General features: G+C 37.5%; 1 pseudogene; it reads left to right on the forward strand.

Annotated features, from left to right (window-relative positions):
- Positions 1-3,753: 3,753 nt before the first annotated feature.
- On the forward strand, positions 3,754-4,386 carry LOC110540628 (high mobility group protein B1-like; annotated as a pseudogene).
- The last annotated feature ends 6,103 nt before the right edge of the window (positions 4,387-10,489 follow it).

A 10,489-nucleotide genomic window follows, 5' to 3' on the forward strand; every position in this document is an offset into this window, starting at 1 on the left:
TCTATAGTACAGTTTGAGATCAAGGATGGACATACCTCTAGAGGATCTGTTGTTTGTACAGGATTGTTTTAGCAACTCTGGGTTTTTTGTTTGTTTGTTTTTTCATATGAAGTTGAGAATTGTTCTTTCAAGGTCTGTAAAGAATTGTGTTGGTATTTTGATGAGAACTGCACTGAATCTATAGATTGCTTTTGTCAGGATGGCCATTTCTCAAATACAGTACACGCTAGAGAGGATGTGGAGAAAGGGGAAGCCTCCATAATTGCTGGTGGGAATGGAAACTTGTACAACCACTTTGGAAGTCAATCTAGTGCAATTAGGAATAGCCCTACCTCAAGATTCAGCTATACCACTCCTAGGCACATATCTAAAAGATGCTCTAGTATACAACAAGAACATTTGCTTAACCATGTTTGTAGCAGCTTTATTCATAATAGACAGAATCTGGAAACAACCCAGATCTCTCTCAACTGAGAAATGGATAAAAGAATTGTGGTACATTTACATAGTGGAATACTACTCAGCAATTAAAAACAAGGGAATCATGAAATTTGCAGGCAAATGGTGGGAGCTAGAAAAGATCAACCTGAGTGAGGTATCCCAGGAGCAGAAAGACACACATGGTATATACTCACTTATAAGTGGATATTAGACATATAATATAGGATAAACATACTAAAATCTGTACACCTAAAGAAGCTAAACAAGAAAAAGTACCCTAGGTAAGATGATCCTCATTCAGAAAGGCAAATGGGAGGGACATCTGAAGAGGGAGAAAACAAGGAACAGAACAGGAGCCTAATATAGAGGGCTTCTGAAAGACTCTACCTGTCAAGGTATCAAAGTATATGTTGAGACTCATAGCTTTGTGCAGAGTGCAGGGAATCTTAGAAAAGAAAGGAGAGATGAAAGACCTGGGAAGGACAGGAGCTCCCCAAGGAGAGCAATGGAACCAAAAAATCTGGGCATTGGGGTCTTTTCTGAGACTGATACTCCAACCAAAGACCATGCATTAAGATAACCTAGAACCCCTGCACAGATGTAGCTCATAGCAGATCAGTCTTCAAGTGGGTTTTCCAGTAATAGGAATAGGGACTGTCTCTGACATGAACTCAGTGGCTGGCTCTTGATCACCTCCCGCTGAGTGGGGAGTACCCTTACTAGGCCACAAAGGAAGACAATGTAGTCAGTCCTGATGAAACCTAATAGGCTAGGGACAGATGGAAGGGGAGGAGGACCTCCCCTATCAGTGGACTTGGGGAGGGTCATGGGATGAGATGAGGAAGGAATGGTGGATTGGGAGGGAATGAGGGTGGTGTCTACAGCTGGGCTACAAAGTGATTAAACTGTAATTAATAAAAAAATAAACAAAATTTAAAAAGGACTCTGAGAATCCATCTCACCCTACTCAGAATGGTCAAGATCAAAATCTCAAGCATAGAAGGCAAAAACAAGCTATTCCATGACAACAACAAGAACAACAAAAAATCATCAGTCTCTATCCACAAATCCAGCCATATAGAAGATACTAGAAGGAAAACTTAACCCAGGGAGATTAGCAATACCCAAAAAACACAGGAAAAAATAATAATTCCATACCAGCAAAACCCAAATAAGGGAAAAGTACACATGCACACACATACTACCACATTCAATATCAAAATATCAGGAATAAAGAATCATTAATGTCTCTCAACATCAATGGATTAAATTCCACCATAAAAAACCCACAGGCTAATAGAATGTATGTTAATACAGAATCCATCATTCTGCTGCATATAATAAATAACATCAACATCAATGAAAGACATTATTACAGAGTTATTACAGAGCAAAGGGACAGAAAAAAAATTCAAGCAAATGAACCCAACAAGCAAGCTGGAATACCCATTCTAATATCTAATAAAATAGACTTTCAAACAAAAGAGGTGGAGAATGACACTTCATATTCATCAAAGAAAAAAAAACACCAAGATGAACTCTCTATTTTGAATATCTCTTCCCCAAATGCAAACCCATAGTCATAAAAGAAAAATTGCTAAAATTTAAATCACACAACAAGCCCCACACATTAATAGTAGGAGACTTCAACACCCCGTGCTCACCAATGGACCCAGACAAAAACTAAACAGAAAAATAATGAAACTAACAGATGTTATGAATATAATGGACCTAACATATCTATAGAATATTTTACCCAAACACAAAAGAATATACCTTTTTCTCAGACCCTCATGGAACTGTGTCCAAAACTGGCCATATGCTTGGTCATAAAGCAAGTGGTCAATAAACACAGGAAAATTGAAATAACCCCTTATATCTTATAAGACCACCATGAATTGAAGCTGGACTTCAATAACAACAGAAACAACAAGAGGCTTACAAACCCATGGAAACTGAGCAACTCCTTACTCAATAACCACTGGGCCAATGAACAAATAAAAAAAATGAAAGAAAGAAATTACAGACTTTCTAGAATGCAATGAAAATGAAAATGACACAAACCAAAATTTATGGGACACAATGAAACCAGTGCTAAGAGGAAAGTTCACAGCACTATGTGTCTTTATAAAGAAGCTAGTGATATATACTAACAATGTAACTGCATACCTGAGAGCTCTAGAACAAAAATAAACAAACACACCCAAGAAGAGTAGAGGGAAAGAAATAATCAAGAGCTGAAATAAAAAATTAGAAACAAAGAGAACAATCAACAAATCAAAATTAGGCTTTTTGAAAAAATCAACAAAATAGACAAAACCTTAGCAAAACTAGCTAAAAGTTAGAGAGAAAGAGAAGAGAGACACAGAGACAGGATATCTAAATCAGCAAAGTCAAAAATGAAAAGGGGGCATAACAACAAACACAGAGATATCGCAAACATAGCATCTTCAACAAATGTTGCTGATATAACTGGATGTCTGCATGTACAATTATACAAGTAGATTCATATCTAGATTCATATACTACCCTGCAAAAAACTAAAGTCAAAGTGGATCAAAGACCTCAACATAAAACCAAATATACTAAAGCTGATAGAAGAAAAAGTGGGAAATAGCATTGAATGAATTGGTGTAGGAGAAAACTTTCAGAACAGAATGCAAACAGATCAAGAACTAAGATCAACAACTGATAAATGGAACCTCATAAAACTGTAATTTTTCTGGAAGGCAAGGGAAAGCGTAAGAAGGACAAAATGGCAGCCTACAGAATCAGAAAAGCTCTTCACCAGCTCTACATCCCACAGAGGGCTGACATACAAGATATATAAAGAATTCAAAAAATAAGACATCAACAAACCAAATAACTCAAATAACTCAACTTCCAAGCAGAGAGTAGGAATGGGATGACCTAGGCCCTCTGTATACTGTTACATTTGTGCAGCTGGGTCTTCATGTGGGATTCCTAACATCAGGAGCAGGGGCTGTCTCTGATTCTGTTGCCTGCCTTTAGATTCCTTTTCCCTAACTGTGTTGCCTTATTCAACTACAATAAGGATAGATGCCAAGGTTGGTTGATTGCCATAAGAGGCCTCTCTTTTGTGAAGAGAAAGGGAGGTTAAGGATGGAAGGATGAGGGCTAGAGCAGGTGAGGGGGAGGAACTGTGAGGAGAGGAGGGAGGGGAAGCCAAGATTGGGATGTAAAATAAATCAATCAGCAGGGCATTGAGCTCCATATAGGCTAGGGCAAGTGTGAGCTGGCTGGACCGCCACTGAGCAGCTCTGTGCCCTCTCAAGCTTAAATCAACTAAACATGGACAAAGGAGATTCTAAGAAGCCGAGAGGCAAAATGTCTTCATATGCATTCTTCGGGCAGACTTGCCAAGGAGAGCACAAGAAGCACCCGGATGCTGTGTCAACTTCTCCAAGGAGAGCTCAGAAAAGCGGGAAGACCATCTCTACTAAAGAAAAAGGGAAGTTGAAGACATGACAAAGGCTGACAAGGCTCGTTGTGAAAGAGAAATGAAAACCTACATACCCCTTCCCAAAGGGTGACCAAAAAGAAGTTCAAGGATCCCAATGCACACAAGAGGCATCCTTCAGCCTTCTTGTTCTGTTCTGAGTACTGCCCAAAATTCAAAGGAAAGAACATCCTCGCTAATCCATTGGTGATGTTGCTAAGACACTAGAAGAGATGTGAAGCAACACTGCTGCGGATAACAAGCAGCCCGATGAAAAGAAGGCTGCCACGCTGAAGGAGATGTACAAAAAGGATATTTTTTTGCCTACCTAGCTAAAGCAAAACCCGATGCAGCAATAAAAGGGGGTGTTCAAGGCCGAAAAGAGGAAGAGAAAGAAAGAAGTGGAAGAGGATGAGAAGGATGAAGAGGATGAGGAAGAAGAGAGGGAAGACAAAGATGAAGAAAAAGATGATGATGATAAATAAGTTGATTCTAGTGCAGTTTTTTCCCTTGTCTATAAAGCATTTAACTCCCCTGTATACAACTCCTTTTGAAGAAAAACATAATAATAAAATTTAAGGTTGTGTAAGATTTGACTTTAATCTGTAAAGCATGTGTGTGTGTGTGTGTGTGTGTGTGTGTGTGTGTGTATAGTTAACATACTACCAAATGTGTCCTTGATAACCATGTCCTGGTGGTATTTTCAATGGCAATTAACCTTTACTGGTATAGTCTGGGAGTTGTAATTTGGCATGGAAATTTAAAGCAGGTTCTTGTTGGTACACAACACAAATTAGTAATATATGGGAATGGCAGGATTTTTTTGATTCTGGTTTTGTTTCTTTTCTTTTCTTTTTTCATCTTCAGTTGTCTGTGATGTAGCTTATATGAAGATAATTATTCTGCTAAATGAATACTACTTTGTAATTGAAAAAAAATTACAGTTATTTTATTGACATTCTGAATGTCTCTAAATAAACACAATTTGTATTAGTAAAAAATAAATAAATAAAACTATGTTTTCTGTCAATCAAAAATAGAAAAAGAAATGAGTCCTAAATTTTTTGAGTTGACAAAAATTTGAATGAATTTACATCCTTGAGAATGTGATACTATAACGTAAGTATCAAAGAAAGAATAACAAATCAACAAGGACTAAGTAATTGTTTTGATAGCATACATTTCCTTTTCATGTCATGAGTCTGAGCACAGTCAAACAATGTCTGCTTGCCAAGTGACAGGGCTAGGATACCTTCTTTGGGAGTCAGACTTCCAAACTCATGAAATTATTGATATATGCAATTGTGTGTGTGTGTGTGTGTGTGTGTGTGTGTGTGTGTGTGTGTGGTTGGGGGCTGTGATACCCTTACCTCCTAAAATCACCATCAGCTCCACAAACATGGTTGTGGGAATGTGAATAAGAATGGCTGGCATAGGTTCATGTATTTGAAGGCTTAGTCATTAGGGAGTGGCACTACTTAGAAGGATTAGGAGGTCCAGTCTTTTTGGAAGAAGTTATGTCACTGGGGTTGGGCTTTGAAGTTTCTGAAGCCCAAACCAGGCCCTGCAGCACTTTCTTCCTCTGCCTGTGGATCCAGGTATAAAACTCAGCTCCTTCTCCAGCATCATGTCTGCCTGCATGCTGTTATGCTTACCACCATGATGAGAAAAAACTGAGCCTCTAAAACTTTAGAAAATCACCAGTTAAATGCTTTCTTTTCACAAGAGTTTTCATGATCATGGTGTTTCTTCATAAGAAACTGACTATGACTGGAGTTGGTACCAGGTATGGAGTAGGGTACTGCTGTGACAGCCTGACCTTGGTGTTTGTTGGTGGACTGCAGAATGTGGGACTTTACATTAGAAAATCAATTGAATGGATTAAGCTTGGTTTAATTGGCCATCCTACTAGTAGCATGAAAGACATTGCTAAGGGCAATTTGAACTGTGGGGGCCAGGCTCAAGAAGTTTCAGAGGGAAAGAATACTAGTTAGTGACTTAGAGACCGTTCTTATAAAATTTTGATAAAGAATGTGTTTGCTTTTTTTTGCCCTTGTTAAAAAAAAAATCTAAAATTCTTCCTGAGGCTAAATTAAAGAGTTTTGGAGTAATGGAATTGGCAGAGGAGATTTCAAGACAGCCTGGTATTGACTGTGTTGTGTGGTTATTAGTGGGCATTTATGCAGATATACAATGAAAGGAGAAAGCTAAGCAAGAAAATTTTAAAAATGTGTAGTTCAAGGAGAATAGGAACACCAAGAAGTGTAACAGAGATAAGACAAGTGCTCAAGGACATAAAAGGTTTAAAGAAAATCCTGATGCTAACTGGAATAAAAGGAGTGGTAAGCTCAGAATAAGACTCTACCCAACTAAGCTTACAACTTGTGAAAAAAATTAAAGAAAAACTTAATAAGTGAAAGACACCAACAACAGAAAAGTGATGCAAATTTAGTTGAATGAGGAGGTCATGTTCCAGCCACAGCCAAGCAGAATATTGCACCTTCAGACATATGATAGAGTCAAGTATAAAAAAAGGGTTGTGGAATCTCCCACCTCTACAGCAAAGGAAAGCTGTAGAGGCTAGACATGTGTCAAGGATGTCTTTGCATAGAATCTAACAGAGTTCATTTTGTGAATCTGTAAAGGTGAAACATGGATTACTTTGGAAAACCCAAAATGTTGGAGATACCAGAGTCATGGAATACCTGCCAAGGAAAGATGCAGTCTGAGGATGGAACCAGCCTAAGAGAGAAGAGTATGTTGTAGTCAGCAAAGTTGAAAGGAGTGAGAGATCTGTGGAGCACTTTGACAACAGACATGGAGATGCATAGTTTGAAATTTGCCCACCTAGCTTTTGATCTTGCTTCAGTTCAGTATTTCCTCGCTCTCCTTCTTTCCTCTTTTTTGGAATGGTAACATATTTTCTGTGCCTTTCTATGTTGGAAGTATGTGATCTGCTTTTTTATCTTGATTATCGGGTTTACGGTTAAGAGTTTGCTGTGAGACTCAGAAGAGACTTTGAACTTTGGACTTTTAAACAGTGTAGAAGATACGTTGCACTTTGCTTAGCAGTCTTGAGACTGAGAAGACTATGGGAACTGTAGAAGTTGAACTGAGTGCATTTTCCATTATGATATGGCTACAAGCCTACAGGGGGATGGGGGAAGTCAGGGAATGGAATGTGGTGGTTTGAAAGAGAATGGCACCCATATTCAAATTCTTGGTCACCAGGGAGTGGCACTAGTTAGAAGGTGTGGTCTTGTTGGAAGAAGTGTGTTACTGGGGAATGAGCTTTAAGGTTTCAGAAGTAAAAACCAGGCTCGGGGTCTCTCTCTTCCTGCTGCCTATGGATCCCATGTAAAACTCTTGAGTTCCTTCTTCAGCACCATGTCTGCCCACATACTGCCAAACTTCCTGCCACACGAATAGACTAAACCTCTGAAACTGTAAACAAGCCCCAGTTAACTGCTTTTATAAGTTTCTGTGGTCGTAGTGTCTTTTTGCACATCAATGGAACACTGACTAAGACAATGGCTCTTTCCACAGCAGCTTTCTTCACAAGAACCAGCAGAAACTCTCTCTGCATCCTTCTATGATGACAGCTGACATATTGGAATAACACCACCAAATCACAACATGAAACATAACACAATAAAACATATTACAATCCAATGCAGTAAAACACATCACAATAGTATATCTGTCAAAAAACACAACACAGCACAGTCATTTCACCACTTTTCCCATTCTGTTGATGAAAAACAAATCACAAGTTCATTCTGTATTGAAGATGACTGTCTGTCCACCATACAAAGACAAATAGTACTAAAGGAGAAGAACAAAATAAAAACAATCAGTGGTGTTCTTTGTGCAACATTTCTTCAAGACCAGGAATTTCTACCTTGGAGATTTTTACAGTCAATTTCTGTCTTGTAAAGTTTTAGGAAGTTCCTTGGAAAGCCTTGATATAGCTGGGGATGAGTCACATAGTGACTAGTTTTTGCAACAACAATATATAAAAAAAAAAAAAAAAAAAAGCATGCTTCCCACTGTGGCAATCAGCGACTTCACAATTGTTAAATTAGCATTCATTATAAGAATAAATACACTCTCTGCTCATTCTGATTCTCCACCTCAGGGATCCCACAAGCCATTCTGTAGCAAGAATTTACTGTATAACATAGAAAATGACTGATTACTTCATAGAAAAGACAACAGCAGTGAGACCAAAGGATTTCTCAATAGCTTCAATTGTTAGGAAAGTAATCTCACAATGAATGCCTTTTAATTTCTGATCAGATAATTGAATGATGAAATCAGTCTGGTTTCAAACATATTTAAGTGAATCGTATTTGACATAAATTACTGTTAAAGCTATGTTTGCGTGTTTTCTCAACTTCTTAAATGTAAAGCAGGCATTCTGACCAGACACTCCCACATTAAAAGTCTGAAAAACAACAATGAAAAATGAAAGAGAGCACCTGCTATGCATCAACCAGCTGGCATTTAAGCTGTTCTTTGTCTCTTTTCAGAAATCACTCAAAGGGTGTAAAAGGGAGCTTTGGATCACCTAGACTCTTCAAAAGTTGAGTCCCAAATGTGTAATTGGTAAGTGATGATTTAAAAGACTATTTACCATAGATAGCCTAGCCTAATACACGGTCCTTATTTCAAAATTTGATGATAAATTCTGAAAACTGAAATATAAGGCTTCATCTATCTGCCTAGACAGTGCTATATTGTGGTTACTAGAACATGTTATTTCAAATTCCCATGTTTATAGAAGACACAATTGGGTCCTGAGGCAGCACTATGCCTAATTTTCTGAGAAAGTCCCATACCGATTTCCAAAGTGGTTGTACAAGTTTACATTCCCACCATCAATAGAGGAGGGTTCCTCTTTCTCCACATCTAGTCCAGCATATGTTGTCACCTGAGTTTTTGATCTTAGCTATTCTGATAGGTGTAAGATAGAATCTCAGAGTAGTTTTGATTTGCATTTCCCTGATGACTAAGGATGTTGAGCATTTCTTTGTTTCTCCATCATTCGATATTCCTATGTTGACAATTCTCTGTTTCGCTCTGTACTTCATAGAAGACACAATTTGCTTTGTTTAAATATAAATCCACACTTTTATTTTGAGTATGTGGTTGGTTGATAGGTATAAGAGTTGAAACAATTATTTTTCATAATTGTTTAACTTTTTATAAGCATTATTTAGCAAATACTTCCTGAAATTATTTCTTTTTACTTCAACTACTTAATGTATATGATATGAGTTCAGGTGGATGTTTATAAAGGAAATTATCTGTTTATTTGTTATTATAAGTATTAGTTAAAATTTGAATGCAAGAGAGGCAATATGACAAATAAAGGTACTTGCTGCACTAGCATGATGCCCGAAATCCATGTGAAGGTAGAAGGACCAAGTCAATCCCAAAATGTTGTTATCTGGTCTTCCCAAATGTCATATGACATGCATACACACACATTAGAAAAATATTATTATTAATATTAATTACTAATGATTATTAATAATATTGTTATTAGAATAATAACAATAAAAATGGGTTTTATTTTGAGTGATAATAGTAAAGAAACAAGATGAAATGTCAGTGCTGAAACAAAAAATTATATTAACATCCCATATTTATCATTTTTTTGCCAGAGAAGATGTATTCATGGTCCCTGGCAGATAGAGCTGGCTAATTCTGCCAATGAGAGCTTTCTGCTCAAAGGTAACAGTACAGATAGATACCTTAAAATGACCCAGATGAACCTTAAGGCTACTGAACTGCATTTAAATTTAGCAAACAGAATTTTCTGTTGAGTTCTGTTTCAATTCATAAGCAATTTTGAGAAACAGAACATAAACCTAATGATGGGGTTTGTTAGATCATCAGCACTCATTCAAGTAATATTTGCTGAGCACGTAATGGGATCAGGAACTAAAAGAAATTTGAACTGGCTGCCCCTAAAATTTCCCAGCGGCTGGAAATTATAAAATAATCAGGGTTAGAAGCAAAAAACACATGGAATGTTAGAAAATCACACACAAAAAAAATATGAGTTTACATTAAAAAAATCAAAGAACAGAGAAGAAAGTTGTTTAGTATGAGGTGGCAGTGGGACTAACAGAGAAAATATTTAGACAGGAAAACATTAATAACGCGAGTTCTTGTTGCCTTGAAGAAATCACAATACAGAGTACTGGTTGCGTATGTATACCGTGACACTCTTCACATAGCTGTGCAATGGGATTAGCCCACCCGCCCATCATCAGATGAAGAGCTAAGGAAATGCGGTGTTCACACACAGTGGAGCATCATCCAACCAGAAAGAGAAAAAGTCTTAACATTTTCAAGAGAGGTGTAAAATTGGAGACCATCATCCTAAGCGAAATAACTTAGGAAATATCAGTTTTTGTCTCTTGTATAAAAATCTAGGAGATAAAAAAAAAAAAAAAAGACTAGGAAAGTGGCTGTGGCAATTGGAGGGTTATGTGTAATGTACCTTTTATTTGTCACATGTAATTACTGCCTCCATCTGCTAACCTAGGCCTAGTCCTGGAAGCTTCAGTCTCTGCA

The sequence above is a fragment of the Meriones unguiculatus genome, chromosome 15, assembly GCF_030254825.1.
Source record: "Meriones unguiculatus strain TT.TT164.6M chromosome 15, Bangor_MerUng_6.1, whole genome shotgun sequence".
Lineage (NCBI taxonomy): Eukaryota > Metazoa > Chordata > Mammalia > Rodentia > Muridae > Meriones > Meriones unguiculatus.